This window comes from Engystomops pustulosus, unplaced genomic scaffold (genome assembly GCF_040894005.1).
Source record: "Engystomops pustulosus unplaced genomic scaffold, aEngPut4.maternal MAT_SCAFFOLD_18, whole genome shotgun sequence".
In the NCBI taxonomy this organism is placed as follows: domain Eukaryota; kingdom Metazoa; phylum Chordata; class Amphibia; order Anura; family Leptodactylidae; genus Engystomops; species Engystomops pustulosus.
The window spans coordinates 270,001-276,668 of NW_027284960.1; positions in this window are offsets into that span (position 1 = coordinate 270,001).

Sequence of the window (6,668 nt, forward strand, 5' to 3'; positions counted from 1 at the left end):
TCACTGTTCCCCGGCCACACTTGGCAGTAGGTCCCGGGGAGGAATAATGCCCATGGAAGTAGGAGCTACTACCTCCAAAGGGTGAAGACACTTGGCTCTACGTCCCCGAGAGGTATAATGCCCATGGAAGTAAGAGCTCCTACTTCCAAAGGGGCAAGTCAGCGGGAGAAGCCACTTGGCCTATCCGGCCAAGAGTCACTGTTCCCCGGCCACACTTGGCAGTAGGTCCCGGGGAGGAATAATGCCCATGGAAGTAAGAGCTCCTACTTCCAAAGGGGCAAGTCAGCGGGAGAAGCCACTTGGCCTATCCGGCCAAGAGTCACTGTTCCCCGGCCACACTTGGCAGTAGGTCCCGGGGAGGAATAATGCCCATGGAAGTAAGAGCTCCTACTTCCAAAGGGGCAAGTCAGCGGGAGAAGCCACTTGGCCTATCCGGCCACATGTCACTGTCCCCCGGCCACACTTGGCTATAGGTCCCGGGGAGGAATAATGCCCATGGAAGTAGGAGCTCCTACTTCCAAAGGGGCAAGTCAGCGGGAGAAGCCACTTGGCCTATCCGGCCAAGTGTCACTGTTCCCCGGCCACACTTGGCTGTAGGTCCCGGAGAGGAATAATGCCCATGGAAGTAAGAGCTCCTACTTCCAAAGGGGCAAGTCAGCGGGAGAAGCCACTTCGCCTACCCGGCCAAGTGTCACTGTTCCCCGGCCACACTTGGCAGTAGGTCCCGGGGAGGAATAATGCCCATGGAAGTAGGAGCTACTACCTCCAAAGGGTGAAGACACATTGGCTCTAAGTCTTCGAGAGGTATAATGCCCATGGAAGTAAGAGCTCCTACTTCCAAAGGGGCAAGTCAGCGGGAGAAGCCACTTGGCCTATCCGGCCAAGAGTCACTGTTCCCCGGCCACACTTGGCTGTAGGTCCCGGGGAGGAATAATGCCCATGGAAGTAAGAGCTCCTACTTCCAAAGGGGCAAGTCAGCGGGAGAAGCCACTTGGCCTATCCGGCCACATGTCACTGTCCCCCGGCCACTCTTGGCTGTAGGTCCCGGGGAGGAATAATGCCCATGGAAGTAGGAGCTCCAACTTCCAAAGGGCCAAATCAGCGGGAGCAGCCAGTTGGCCTATCCGGCCACATGTCACTGTCCCCCGGCCACTCTTGGCTGTAGGTCCCGGGGAGGAATAATGCCCATGGAAGTAGGAGCTCCTACTTCCAAAGGGGCAAGTCAGCGGGAGAAGCCACTTGGCCTATCCGGCTAAGAGTCACAGTTCCCCGGCCACACTTGGCAGTAGGTCCCGGGGAGGAATAATGCCCATGGAAGTAAGAGCTAGTACTTCCAAAGGGGCACTTCAGCGGGAGCAGCCACTTGGCCTATCCGGCCAAGAGTCACTGTTCCCCGGCCACACTTGGCAGTATGTCCCGGGGAGGAATAATGCCCATGGAAGTAGGAGCTACTACCTCCAAAGGGTGAAGACACTTGGCTCTAAGTCCCCGAGAGGCATACTGCCCATGGAAGTAAGAGCTCCTACTTCCAAAGGGGCAAGTCAGCGGGAGAAGCCACTTGGACTATCCGGCCAAGAGTCACTGTTCCCCGGCCACACTTGGCAGTAGGTCCCGGGGAGGAATAATGCCCATGGAAGTAAGAGCTCCTACTTCCAAAGGGGCAAGTCAGCGGGAGAAGCCACTTGGCCTATCCAGCCAAGAGTCACTGTTCCCCGGCCACACTTGGCAGTAGGTCCCGGGGAGGAATAATGCCCATGGAAGTAGGAGCTCCTACTTCCTAAGGGGCAAGTCAGCGGGAGAAGCCACTTGGCCTATCCGGCCAAGAGTCACTGTTCCCCGGCCACACTTGGCAGTAGGTCCCGGGGAGGAATAATGCCCATGGAAGTAGGAGCTACTACCTCCAAAGGGGCAAGTCAGCGGGAGAAGCCACTTGGCCTATCCGGCCAAGAGTCACTGTTCCCCGGCCACACTTGGCAGTATGTCCCGGGGAGGAATAATGCCCATGGAAGTAGGAGCTACTACCTCCAAAGGGTGAAGACACTTGGCTCTAAGTCCCCGAGAGGTTTACTGCCCATGGAAGTAAGAGCTCCTACTTCCAAAGGGGCAAGTCAGCGGGAGAAGCCACTTGGCCTATCCGGCCAAGAGTCACTGTTCCCCGGCCACACTTGGCAGTAGGTCCCGGGGAGGAATAATGCCCATGGAAGTAGGAGCTCCTACTTCCAAAGGGGCAAGTCAGCGGGAGAAGCCACTTGGCCTATCCGGCCAAGAGTCACTGTTCCCCGGCCACACTTGGCAGTAGGTCCCGGGGAGGAATAATGCCCATGGAAGTAGGAGCTCCTACTTCCAAAGGGGCAAGTCAGCGGGAAAAGCCACTTGGCCTATCCGGCCACATGTCACTGTCCCCCGGCCACTCTTGGCTGTAGGTCCCGGGGAGGAATAATGCCCATGGAAGTAGGAGCTACTACCTCCAAAGGGTGAAGACACTTGGCTCTAAGTCCCCGAGAGGTATAATGCCCATGGAAGTAAGAGCTCCTACTTCCAAAGGGGCAAGTCAGCGGGAGCAGCCACTTGGCCTATCCGGCCAAGAGTCACTGTTCCCCGGCCACACTTGGCAGTAGGTCCCGGGGAGGAATAATGCCCATGGAAGTAGGAGCTCCTACTTCCAAAGGGGCAAGTCAGCGGGAGAAGCCACTTGGCCTATCCGGCCACATGTCACTGTCCCCCGGCCACTCTTGGCTGTAGGTCCCGGGGAGGAATAATGCCCATGGAAGTAGGAGCTACTACCTCCAAAGGGTGAAGAAACTTGGCTCTAAGTCCCCGAGAGGAATAATGCCCATGGAAGTAAGAGCTCCTACTTCCAAAGGGGCAAGTCAGCGGGAGAAGCCACTTCGCCTACCCGGCCAAGTGTCACTGTCCCCCGGCCAGACTTGGCGGCAAGTCCCGGGGAGGAATAATGCCCATGGAAGTAGGAGCTCCTACTTCCAAAGGGGCAAGTCAGCGGGAGAAGCCACTTGGCCTATCCGGCCAAGTGTCACTGTCCCCCGGCCTGACTTGGCGGCAAGTCCCGTGGAGGAATAATGCCCATGGAAGTAGGAGCTCCTACTTCCAAAGGGGCAAGTCAGCGGGAGAAGCCACTTCGCCTACCCGGCCAAGTGTCACTGTCCCCCGGCCAGATTTGGTTGCAAGTCCCGGGGAGGAATAATGCCCATGGAAGTAGGAGCTCCTACTTCCAAAGGGGCAAGTCAGCGGGAGAAGCCACTTGGCCTATCCGGCCACATGTCACTGTCCCCCGGCCAGACTTGGCGGCAAGTCCCGGGGAGGAATAATGCCCATGGAAGTAGGAGCTCCTACTTCCAAAGGGTCAAGTCAGCGGGAGAAGCCACTTCGCCTACCCGGCCAAGTGTCACTGTTCCCCGGCCACACTTGGCAGTAGGTCCCGGGGAGGAAGAATGCCCATGGAAGTAGGAGCTACTACCTCCAAAGGGTGAAGACACTTGGCTCTAAGTCTTCGAGAGGTATAATGCCCATGGAAGTAAGAGCTCCTACTTCCAAAGGGGCAAGTCAGCGGGAGAAGCCACTTGGCCTATCCGGCCAAGAGTCACTGTTCCCCGGCCACACTTGGCTGTAGGTCCTGGGGAGGAATAATGCCCATGGAAGTAAGAGCTCCTACTTCCAAAGGGGCAAGTCAGCGGGAGAAGCCACTTGGCCTATGCGGCCACATGTCACTGTCCCCCGGCCACTCCTGGCTGTAGGTCCCGGGGAGGAATAATGCCCATGGAAGTAGGAGCTCCAACTTCCAAAGGGCCAAGTCAGCGGGAGCAGCCAGTTGGCCTATCCGGCCACATGTCACTGTCCCCTGGCCACTCTTGGCTGTAGGTCCCGGGGAGGAATAATGCCCATGGAAGTAGGAGCTCCTACTTCCAAAGGGGCAAGTCAGCGGGAGAAGCCACTTGGCCTATCCGGCCAAGAGTCACTGTTCCCCGGCCACACTTGGCAGTAGGTCCCGGGGAGGAATAATGCCCATGGAAGTAGGAGCTCCTACTTCCAAAGGGGCAAGTCAGCGGGAGAAGCCACTTGGCCTATCCGGCCACATGTCACTGTCCCCCGGCCAGACTTGGCGGCAAGTCCCGGGGAGGAATAATGCCCATGGAAGTAGGAGCTCCTACTTCCAAAGGGGCAAGTCAGCGGGAGAAGCCACTTCGCCTACCCGGCCAAGTGTCACTGTCCCCCGGCCAGACTTGGCGGCAAGTCCCGGGGAGGAATAATGCCCATGGAAGTAGGAGCTCACTTGGCTCTAAGTCTTCGAGAGGTATAATGCCCATGGAAGTAAGAGCTCCTACTTCCAAAGGGGCAAGTCAGCGGGAGAAGCCACTTCGCCTACCCGGCCAAGTGTCACTGTCCCCCGGCCAGACTTGGCGGCAAGTCCCGGGGAGGAATAATGCCCATGGAAGTAGGAGCTCCTACTTCCAAAGGGGCAAGTCAGCGGGAGAAGCCACTTCGCCTACCCGGCCAAGTGTCACTGTCCCCCGGCCAGACTTGGCGGCAAGTCCCGGGGAGGAATAATGCCCATGGAAGTAGGAGCTCACTTGGCTCTAAGTCTTCGAGAGGTATAATGCCCATGGAAGTAAGAGCTCCTACTTCCAAAGGGGCAAGTCAGCGGGAGAAGCCACTTCGCCTACCCGGCCAAGTGTCACTGTCCCCCGGCCAGACTTGGCGCCAAGTCCCGGGGAGGAATAATGCCCATGGAAGTAGGAGCTCCTACTTCCAAAGGGGCAAGTCAGCGGGAGAAGCCACTTCGCCTACCCGGCCAAGTGTCACTGTCCCCCGGCCAGACTTGGCGGCAAGTCCCGGGGAGGAATAATGCCCATGGAAGTAGGAGCTCCTACTTCCAAAGGGGCAAGTCAGCGGGAGAAGCCACTTCGCCTACCCGGCCAAGTGTCACTGTCCCCCGGCCAGACTTGGCGGCAAGTCCCGGGGAGGAATAATGCCCATGGAAGTAGGAGCTCACTTGGCTCTAAGTCTTCGAGAGGTATAATGCCCATGGAAGTAAGAGCTCCTACTTCCAAAGGGGCAAGTCAGCGGGAGAAGCCACTTCGCCTACCCGGCCAAGTGTCACTGTCCCCCGGCCAGACTTGGCGGCAAGTCCCGGGGAGGAATAATGCCCATGGAAGTAGGAGCTCCTACTTCCAAAGGGGCAAGTCAGCGGGAGAAGCCACTTCGCCTACCCGGCCAAGTGTCACTGTCCCCCGGCCAGACTTGGCGGCAAGTCCCGGGGAGGAATAATGCCCATGGAAGTAGGAGCTCCTACTTCCAAAGGGGCAAGTCAGCGGGAGAAGCCACTTCGCCTACCCGGCCAAGTGTCACTGTCCCCCGGCCAGACTTGGCGCCAAGTCCCGGGGAGGAATAATGCCCATGGAAGTAGGAGCTCACTTGGCTCTAAGTCTTCGAGAGGTATAATGCCCATGGAAGTAAGAGCTCCTACTTCCAAAGGGGCAAGTCAGCGGGAGAAGCCACTTCGCCTACCCGGCCAAGTGTCACTGTCCCCCGGCCAGACTTGGCGGCAAGTCCCGGGGAGGAATAATGCCCCATGGAGCTCGGGCAGACTAGAAGTAACCTCGTCTGCCCGCTGGAGGGCGCCCTTCCCGGAGCGGAGGGGACCCCCTTGGCCACCAAGTGCAAGCCGAGTTTGGAGCTCGAAACCCGGCCACGCTTGGTCGTAGGTCCCGGTGAGGAACATGGCCATGGAAGTCGGAGCTCCAACCTCCAAATTGACCTGAGCGGGAGCACTTGCTGAGGCTGCCCGGGCATGGGTTACTGTTCCCCGGGCACACTTGGTCGTAGGTCCCGGTGTGGAACGTGTCCATGGAAGTTGAAGTGAAGAGAACCGCGAAAGGGAGATTTTGCGCTAAGCCGCGGCCGAGGAGGGCTCACCGATCCCGGCGTGATTCCTGCCAGGCCCGGTACCCTATACCAAACTCGACAGGGTGGCTGTATCCGGGACCCTGGAACCCTGGGCGGGGAGCCTAGGGGCGAGAGGGGCCCCATGGAGCTCGGGCAGACTAGAAGTACCCTCGTCTGCCCGCTGGAGGGCGCCCTTCCCGGAGCGGAGGGGACCCCCCAAGCGACCAAGTGGAAGCCGAGTTTGGAGCTCGAAACCCGGCCACACTTGGTAGTTGGTCCCGGTGAGGAACATGCCCATGGAAGTAAGAGCTCAGCGGGAGCAGCCACTCAGGCTACCCGGGAATGTGTCACTGTCCCCCGGCCAAGACTTGGCGGCAAGTCCCGGGGAGGAATAGTGCCCATGGAAGTAGCTCAGCGGGAGCAGCTGCTGAGGCTACCCGGGAATTTGTCACTGTCCCCCGGCCAGACTTGGCGGCAAGTCCCGGGGAGGAATATTGCCCATGGAAGTAGCTCAGCGGGAGCAGCCACTCAGGCTACCCGGGAATGTGTCACTGTCCCCCGGCCAAGACTTGGCGGCAAGTCCCGGGGAGGAATAGTGCCCATGGAAGTAGCTCAGCGGGAGCAGCTGCTGAGGCTACCCGGGAATGTGTAACTGTCCCTCGGCCACACTTGGTCGTTGGTTCCTGATGAGGAACATGCCCATGGAACTAAAGAGTCCAGCGGGAGCAGCCGTTCAGGCTACCCGGGAATGTGTCACTGTCCCCCGG